General features: G+C 43.3%; 1 protein-coding gene across 11 annotated transcripts in view; it reads right to left on the reverse strand.

Moving 5' to 3' along the window:
• Positions 1-8,890, reverse strand: part of Ccdc171 (coiled-coil domain containing 171) — a 310,848-nt gene extending 301,958 nt beyond the window's left edge. For 3 of the 11 annotated variants that reach the window (XR_013110616.1, XM_076934712.1, XM_076934715.1), the window contains exon 1: positions 8,598-8,817. The gene's annotated coding sequence lies outside the window, so the exon portion shown is untranslated. Of the gene's footprint in view, positions 1-65; positions 4,806-7,220; positions 7,589-8,597 lie in introns of those variants that run through there. The other 8 variants (XM_076934709.1, XM_076934707.1, XM_076934706.1 and 5 more) reach the window with 8 other exon arrangements.
• Positions 8,891-9,293: the final 403 nt, after the last annotated feature.

Genomic DNA, 9,293 nt, shown 5'->3' on the forward strand with positions numbered 1-9,293 from the left:
CATAAATTAATGTAATGTTCTAACCCATTTCCTCCAATGAGGAAGCAAGAAAGAGTTTCACTTACTCTGGCAGACTTTCTGGAACCTCTTATAGGAGATATTCCAAATTATACAGCTCCAAGCATGTAAATCATGTTACTGTACCACAGTAGTAAGGTATCTCAGCACCCACATGGCAGCTCACAACTGTCTATAACTCCTGTCCCAGGGGATCCAACAGATATACATGCAGTCAAATCACCAATGTACATAAAATAATAAAAAAAAAATTTTTTTTAATTTAGTACTCATGATGAGGAAGGGGGACCAGAACCAAAGCAAACCAACTCAAAAAAAAACAAAAACCCTAAAACATGGCTGAGTGCTGGAGTTGTTTTTCCTACATTCCCTAAATTCCCTCTGAATATTTGATATGATCTAAATATTTGATATGCAACTATCAATATCCCACAAATATCTCCTTATAGTACCTAAAAACAGTGTCCTTAGAAAGGCTGAGCTTTAAACTGGGAGACCTGAAGCAGGGGCCAACCAGGACCTCTCAAGTATATGGCCTCAGGCAACAGTTAAAGAATCTTTGAACATCCTTCCTCGGCCCAAAAGAGTTAACCACAGCAAGCTCTGCCTTCTAACACACAACACATCCAAGGCTCAGACACTATGCATTTTTATTACTGAGTCATGGAACTCTGCAAAGCTTAATGATCCCCAATAAAGGGGAATGGCTGAGTAATTTGGTTTGGGAAAGGATATAATAACCATTCAGTGATCTCATGAGTGTAAAAAGGAACCAGAGAGAGGAAAACAAGAAGAGAAAAGGTGCCAACATGTTCTGCCTCTTCCCCACTCCGCAGAAGAGACTGTGAAAGAAAGCTATTCAAATATATAAAGACCAAAACAAAATCCTAGCGCTGAGAAGTACTGACTCCACCAAACAGTGACTTATGCAGCTCAAAGAATAATTTGGCTCAGGGAAAACAGGATGGAATTTTACCCAAGTCCAGAAAAGACAAATCTAATTTCTCCAGTGTCCTGAGTGAGTTTGAGAAGAGTTGTGACAAAGGCTACTGTCACTCGCCTACTGAGCAGTGTCAGGAACTGTAATTCAAACATTTACAACTCACCCAGAGCTCTGCTCCCTACAGCACTGCAAGGACAAAATGAAGACACAGGGTAGGACAGAAATAGCCTGAAGAAAGCATCAGAGTTAAAGGACCAAATCCCCAATCATAAATAAGACTTCAAAGCCCAAGCTCTTCCTGCAAGGTAACTGATGGCTCAGAAAGTGACAAACCGTATGACCTTACCTTGCCTTTGTAACCCTTGCTTTACATTAAATTCTTTACATTAAAGAATGTAAGCTGTGGCAGAGAAGCTAAATGGTTTGCCCAAGACCAGTCACCCAGTAAGGGAATGTAGGGAAAATGACACCAGCACTCAGCCACATTTTAGGGGGGTTGGTTTTTTTGTTTTATGATTTTGCTTCTGTTTTTTGTTTGTTTGTGTCCCCTTACCCCAGATTCAAAACTCCCAAAATGTTTTAATAATTTATTTTCTGTACATTGGTGATTTGACTATATGTATATCTGTATGAGGGGTGTTGGATCCCCTGGGACAGAAGTCATAGACAGTTCTGAGCTGCCTTGTAGGTGCTAGGAATTGAACCTGGGTCCTCCTGAAGAACAACCAGTGCTCTCAACTGCTGAGCCATCTCTCCAGCACCCAAAATCTTTTCACACAACCAGGATGTTCCCAAAGACTAGACCCCAACCAAGCCATCTTCAGGACATGTGGAGAAGAGTTGAAATCTGGCAGAAACAGACTCTTCTGTGCTTAGAGTAACATCTAGGGATCATTGGCACACACAGCAAAAAATTATTTAAAAATAATTTTATTTTATGTGTATGAATGTTTTGTCTGAGAGTTATGTGTCTGCACCATGTATATCCTGTGGATATCAAGAAGGTATGAGACCTCTTAGGACTGGAGTTACAGACAGTTGTGGGCATTAAGCGGATACTGGGACTCAAACCTGCGTTCTCTGCAAGAGCAACAGGTTCTCTAAGCCATCTCTCCAACCCAGCATTGGTTTTCTTTTTTGTGGGTGGAAAAGAAAAAAAAAAAAAAAAAAGGTCAATACATACATACACAACCTCCACATGCGTGTAGTCCAACAGCATAAGAAGATCTCTGTTTTACCCCTGGGGAAGGAATGTCAGAGGGACTAGAGGTGTGAGACAATGGTAGGTCACCTGCTTAGCAAATTTAGCAGCCTGGATTTAATCTACACACACACACAAACACACACTAACGAAAGTAACTTTAAATTTTTTAAATTTTTATTCATTTTTGTTAAGTGTTTGCTTGCATATATGTCTGTACACCACATATGTGCCTCCAAGATCAGAAGAGGGAGTCAAATCCCCTGAAATTTGAGTAAAATATGATTGTGAACCATCATTTCAGGGCTGGAAATTAAACTCAGGTCCTTTGGAAGAACATCCAATGCTCATAACCCCTGAGCCATCATGTCTCCAGCCACTAGAAATTGTTTGGATACTAACAACGTTAAAAATGTTTATTTTTTTTTTTTATTTTTCTCTTGGGGGAAAAAGTGGGGGAAGAAACAATTTATCAAATTTACTGAGTTTGTTTCAATAAAAACAAATTGAAAGAACTCATTTTTTGTGTGTATTTAGGCACCTAATATCTTCAAATCTAAAGTCTTCTAGACATAGGTTTCTACAGAAGCCCATAGAGAGTTCCCCCAGTCTCCAGATCAGATCATTCACACAGATCATGTGGTAAGCAGGTCTGCACATCTTCATTCCCCTCACCCCCATGAATATTACCTAATAAAGCAATGTTCAAAGTGTGCATAGTTTTAACAGCTAATACTGATAGCTTGAAAATATTCATACACAAGTAAAAGTTTTTAAGGTTGAATAGCATAAGAAAAGAGAACAGTAGAAAAGTGTGTTCTCAAACTACCTCCAGCTAGCTATAAGTACCTTGACTTAAGGCTCTTGGTTGTTTTTCATTGGTTTGTCTTTGTTTTCAGTTTGGGGAGATTTGGTTGGTTAAATGGTTGGTTGGTTGATTTTGTTTTGTTTTGTTTTGTTTTGAGACAGGATCTCACTGTGTAGCCCTAGCTAGTCTAAAACTCAATATGTAGACCATGCTGGCCCTTGAACACAGAGATTTGTCTGCCTCTGCACTAGGATTAAAAGCATAAGCCTTGCTGGTTGTTTGGGATTTGTTTGTTTGTTTTTTGAGACAGTCTCGAATTTGCCATGTAATCAAGCCTGGTCTTCCACTCCTGATCTTCCTACCCCACCTCCCAAGTGCTGGTTTTCAGGTGTGAGGCACCATGCTTGGCTTCATTTTCTATAGCATAATTTCCTTATTAATTTAAATCAGGGAGTCTGTAAAATGAAGGCAACCAGTTAGAGAATCCAATCAACTATGAATAACACTTTGCAAAACACCATCAGCCCAGAAAGTCATAGAGAAGCAGGGGGAATCTTTAGAGAACAAAGGGACAAGGTTGTATCTGACAGAACCCTGTCAGATTGGGTGGGGGGGGGGGAGCCAATATTTATTGCAGGCCTATTTGAGAACAGTAGATCAAAGTGGGAGAGCTTTGCCCATTCTAACAGTGGACACTTGAAATGCACATCGTAAAACAGCTGTGAAAGGGCCGGATCAGCCTGATGACTCTCAGAGTGTTCCTGTTAGAGTCCTTCCTGCACTGAAGAGAAACTTCTGTGTCTGGATCTAAGCAGAGTAGAAAAAAAAGAGAGGGTGGGATAGAGAAGGGGGGAGGGAGAAAGGGAAGGGAAAGGGAGGGAAGGAGGGAGGAAGGAAGGGAGAGAGAAAGGGAGGAGAGGGCAAGATGTTCCAACCAAACTGAGGAAGAAACAGAAAGACCTCAAAAGCAAATCCCCATAGCATCAATACACAGAAAGAAACAGCTTATCAAGTTGTTTTATGAGGTTAGAGAAGTTTACCTGAGCCTTGCCTCACTTTCAAGTTGTAGGTCTACCTGGCTCCCATAAAAATAAGGAAAAGAGCCAGGCAGTGGGGGCAACATGCCTTTAACCCTAGCACTTGGGAGGTGGAGGCAGGCAGAATTCAACGCCAGCCTGGTTTACAGAATGAATTCCAGGACAGCTACATAGAGAGACTTTAAAAAGCAAAAATAAATAACAAATAAATAAATAAATAAATAATAAGCAAGCAAGCAAAAGAAATGAGTATGGTTACAGAGTAAAGAAAAAAAATACCCTATTAAGTATGTATGAAAGATATATCCACAAGACTGATGAAAATATACCTACTTCAAAATAACTTAAAAACATCAGGAAAAGGCAGACAACAAAGAGGCAAGGGGTACGGTGGCACATACCTTTAGTCCTAGCTCTCAGGAGATGGCAGGCAGAAGCAAGCAGCAATCCAAGTTCAAGTCTAGCATGGTCTACAGAGAGTTCCAGGGCAGCCAGGGCTACACAGAGGGACCTTGCCTTGAGGGAAGTGGCAGGGAGGAGAGGAGAGAAGAGAAACTCACAAAAGTGCCAGATGTGGTGGCACATGCCTTTAGTTCCAGAATTTGGAGGCAGAGACAGGTGGATTTCTGGGGATCTCTGTGAGTTCTAGGCCATCCTGGTCTACCCAGCAAGTTCCAGGCGGCCAGAAATACACAGTGAGAACCTGTGAGAAAGGAAAAAAAGAAAGAAGGAAGGGAGAGAGGAAAAGAGGCAAGGAGGGAGGGATGGAGGGGAAGGAAGGAAGGAAGAAAGGAAGGAAGGGAGGGAGGGAGGGAGGGAGGGAGGGAGGGAGGGAGGGAGGGAGGGAGGGAGGAAGGAAGGAGAGATAAGATAAAACTGAAAAAATGAGGTAAGGCGCAGGTTTTAATCTCAGCACCTGAAAGGCACAGACAAGTCAATCTCTGTGAATTTTAGGCCAACCTAATCTACACAGTAAGTTCCAGGCCACCCAGAGCTATATAGTGAGAAACTATCTCTGAGGGGAAAAAAAAAAAAAAAGTAAATGGTACAGTAACAAGAATCAGAAAGAACTAGAAATAAAAGAAAACCTCACTTAAGTCATGAAAATTCAATTGAGGGGAACATAAAAGCTAATAGAACAAAATGCCCCAAAAGAGAAATACAAAACAGGGAATGGGTTCTGGAAGGATGGCTCAGTGGTTAAGGGCACACACTGTTCTTACAAAGGAATCGGGGTCAGGTTCCAACAACCACAGCATAACAGGCAGCTCCCAAAACCAGTCACTCCAGCTTCTGGGCTACCCCGAGGGAACATGCAAGCACACACACATATACTCCCACACAAATGTACAAGGAAACGCAGTTAAAAATAAAAAAAATAATAAATAATAGTTGTGAAAAAGGATTAAACTTCAAGGTGAAAGAAGTAAGCAAAAGGACTCAAAAGGATGTAACGAATCAGAGTAGGGAAGAATAACCAAGGGCTGGAGAGACATCTCAGTTAAGAGCATCAAGTTCTCATTCTAGGACGCAAGTTTGATTTCCAGCACCTATAACAGTTCACAACTGCCTGTAACTTCAGCTCTAGAGGACCCTACACTCTCTTCTAACTACACTCATATGTACAAATACATATACAATAAACACAAATATACACATAATTTTAATAATAGCAATAAATGATTATTATTAATAATGATGATAAGACAGGCTTTCTTTTTGAAGATAACCAAGTAGAGGGCTTACAGGACAGCTCTCCAGATAAAGGTGATTGCTACACAAGCCTACTGATGTGTGTTCTAGACCTAGAGCCCACATAAAGGTGGAGAAACCCAACTCCACAAGGCTGACCTCTGACCTACACATGCACTCAGCACAGGCATGCCTCCCACCATATATGTACATACACTCACACATGATAATAAGTAAAATTATATTTTTTTAAAAAGAGGAGGCTAGAGAGATGGTTAAGCCATTAAGGAGTATTGGTTGCTTCCAGAGAACCCTGTTCAGTTCCCAGCACCCACATGGCAGCTTACAACCATCTGTAAATCCAGTTCCAGAGATCCAAAGCCCTCTTCTGGCCTATGAGGGTGCTGTATGTACAAATATATGCATATTACATACACATGGTGTATAGACATACATGTAAGCAAAACACTCATGTACACGGAATAAAAATAAGTCTGAAAGAAAGGAAGAATAATCAGGGATAAAGTGAAAGAAAGAAAGAAAGAAAGAAAGAAAGAAAGAGAGAGAGAGAAAGAAAGAAAGAAAGGGAAGGAAGGAAGGAAGAAGGAAAAAAGGAAGGGAGGAAAGGGAGAGAAAGAAAAGGAAAGAAAGAAAAGGAAAGGAAAGAAAGAAAGAAGAGAAAAGAAGAAAAAAGATAGACCAGTTAGGGATAATACAAGTCCCTGAATAGAGAAATCTAAGTTCTTTTCCCACCACCACCACAAAAAAAAAAAAAAAAAAAAAAAAAGACAACTCAAGCAAGGTAGCAAAACAATTAAACCTGCTGGACAGTGGTGGCACACGCCTTTAATCCCAGCACTTGGGAGGCAGAGGCAGGTGGATTTCTGAGTTCCAGGCCAGCCTGGTCTACAGAGTGAGTTCCAGGACAGCCAGAGCTACACAGAGAAACCCTGTCTCGAAAAACAAACAAACAAACAAACAAACAAAACCATGAAAATAAAAACAACTAAGCCATACTTCAAGAAAACTTTCCTTAAAGAAGACAAAAAAATTTACCCCACACGGTGCTTAAGCACATCAACCCAGCCTTTTCCGACTCGTTGGCCACCTGGGCACCCGTTTCCGACCTCCCATTCAAGCCCTCCTCTTGTTCCTCCAAAGCATGTTCACCTCTCAGTCACACAGCCCAGAGGGAAAGGGCGTGGGTGAAAAGCCAGGGCCCAGGATGGAACACTACTATGTGCCACACATGCGCTAAGTAAGCATGCTTGATCTCATCCTCCCCTTAACCTCCAGAGACTGTTTGCCCATTTCACAGATGAGAAAACTAGGTTTCCCAGAGGTTGAATGCTTAGTAGCAAGATATTCACTAGAAGAATTAAAAGTCATACTCATATCTTGATGGCTTCCAATGATTCTGTTCCAAGAAAACAGCCCAGCAGCCTACAAGCTTGGCTGTGTTTATCTGGAACAGCCTAGCCGCTCCTTCCTCCCCCTTTAAATTGATGAACACCAACTCACCAACAAGCATCAGGTTTCTTCAAGTATTTAAGTCAGGCCCTCCACCCTTTTCACTCTTGCTTAAAGATGAAAGGAATACAACCTGTGTTCATGACATTTCTACTACCTTCTCAGTTTGGATGTCTAACCAAAGAATATTGTTTTCTTTACCCATCTATCCTTGCTCTCTAGTCCAGAGGGAAAGGCTTGGCTTCCCTAATACTAAACCCATCTCCTTTTTCTCTCTTAGTCGTGACACCTGGGTAGAAGTGTCAGCAGGTACACGTTTCACTTGGCAAGGGGGCACTTAAAAACCGAGTGCAGTTCAACAGCAGAACTCTTTTGTGCCTAGGATTCTTGTTCAGTCTCAAGCAACTTTCATCCCATCTCTGAAAAAGGAAGAGAGGTGAAGGAGATAAGTGATTCTTCCCATAAAACAAGCCTAAGACAAAAAAACTCAAACGAACAAAAAGTAAAAGGAACCTGAAAGACGAAGCCCATTCTGCTTATCCGACACAAAGAACCAAAGGTCCAGGAGTTCGGTGATTTGCCTGCCACTTGCTAATAAACCGCATAGATATGCATAGAAAGCTGGAAGCTAAGACAACTGCCTTCACTTTTCCTAGTAGTATCCGGTTGCACTGGCTTCATTATTCTGCCTTTAACTGTAAAGTATTTCATTTCCGCTCTCTCACTGTTTGCTTGTTACTAAGCACTGTTAAATACAAATAAGAAAACGGTAGTTTCGTCTCTCCAATACCATGAGAAGTATTAAAAAAAACATTAACGTGTAGTCTTAGCTGTTTGATATCGGCTCTAAGATATGAATAAGAAAACGGTAGTTTCGTCTCTCCAATACCATGAGAAGTATTAAAAAAAACATTAACGTGTAGTCTTAGCTGTTTGATATCGGCTCTAAGATATGTATGTATGTATGTATGTGCCTAAGATGGATTAACATCTTTAGATTTAACAGTCAAAAAAGGGGGTACTTGGACACAATTCAGCTTTAAAAACAACTGATTTTTCTAAGTGACAAGGTGGGTAGGCAAAAGTTACTTTAACTCGTTGTTTTGCTTATCAAACGTTTGTAGGGTGCTTAATGTGTGGCTAGCACTTAAATAAAAGGGAGGTGAAACATGAAAAAAAAAAAAAAAAGTCCTGATCCTTGGGTACTGATCCCAAAGAGCTCCGAGGACTCTAGTCCCCACCGGTCCTCAGGGTAGAGCAAGGATGCTCGTCTTCCTCAAGGTGGGCGGAGAGCCTCGGCCGACTTAGCTGGAGCCGTGTCCGCATCAGCTAGCAACACTAAGCCAGGTCCTCACTGCAAACCCAGTCTCCTCTCAGCACTTCCCGGCACCGGGCGCTAGTCTCCATGCACCCACAGCCCGCGGTTACCTTGGACTCGGGTGGTACAGCCTGCACACCCACGACCCCCAGGCAGCTTCAGGTCTCGGGGTGGGAGGTCAGGCAACCCTCGAGAGAGTAACAATTGAGGAAAGCGATGGATTCTAGGACCAGGATGGAGAAAGTCTACGAGGTGAAGTTTACAACGGCCACTTCCGGGGGCTGGGAACACGCGACGGGACTCTGGGCAGCCGGGACTTTCTCTGCCTCCCTGGCCCCGCCCCAGCAGGCCCGCCCCTCGCCTCCGCGTCCCCAGCGTCCCGCCTCCCTCCCGCCCGCCGCCCCGAGCCCCAGCTCCAGGATATGCGCGTACTCAGAGAACCGGTGCTCGCGCTGGAAGAGCCGGCCCGAAATCGCGCGCGCGCTCCCGCGCCAGGCAGACTAGATTGCGCATGCGCCAGGGGTGGGGTGCGCGTGCGCTGAACACGAGTGGCTCGGGTGTGCGTTTCGCCCAATGCGCGCTACAACGCCGAAGGCGCAGTACACGCGCAACCGGCTGACGTGCACATTTCCAGCCTCGGACCCCCTTTCCCTGCTTAGAGAGGGTGGCAACCCGTTTCTGCTCTGTAAACCGCCTTCCTAGCTGGCTCTCAGGGCCCGAGAAACCCCCTAGGACCGCAGCGGACGCCAGGGTCCCCAGGGAGTCTGCCCGGCTTCGGCACAGGTGGCAGTCTCCTCCCATCGATT

The sequence above is a fragment of the Arvicanthis niloticus genome, chromosome 5 (genome assembly GCF_011762505.2).
Source record: "Arvicanthis niloticus isolate mArvNil1 chromosome 5, mArvNil1.pat.X, whole genome shotgun sequence".
NCBI classification, from domain to species: Eukaryota; Metazoa; Chordata; class Mammalia; order Rodentia; family Muridae; genus Arvicanthis; species Arvicanthis niloticus.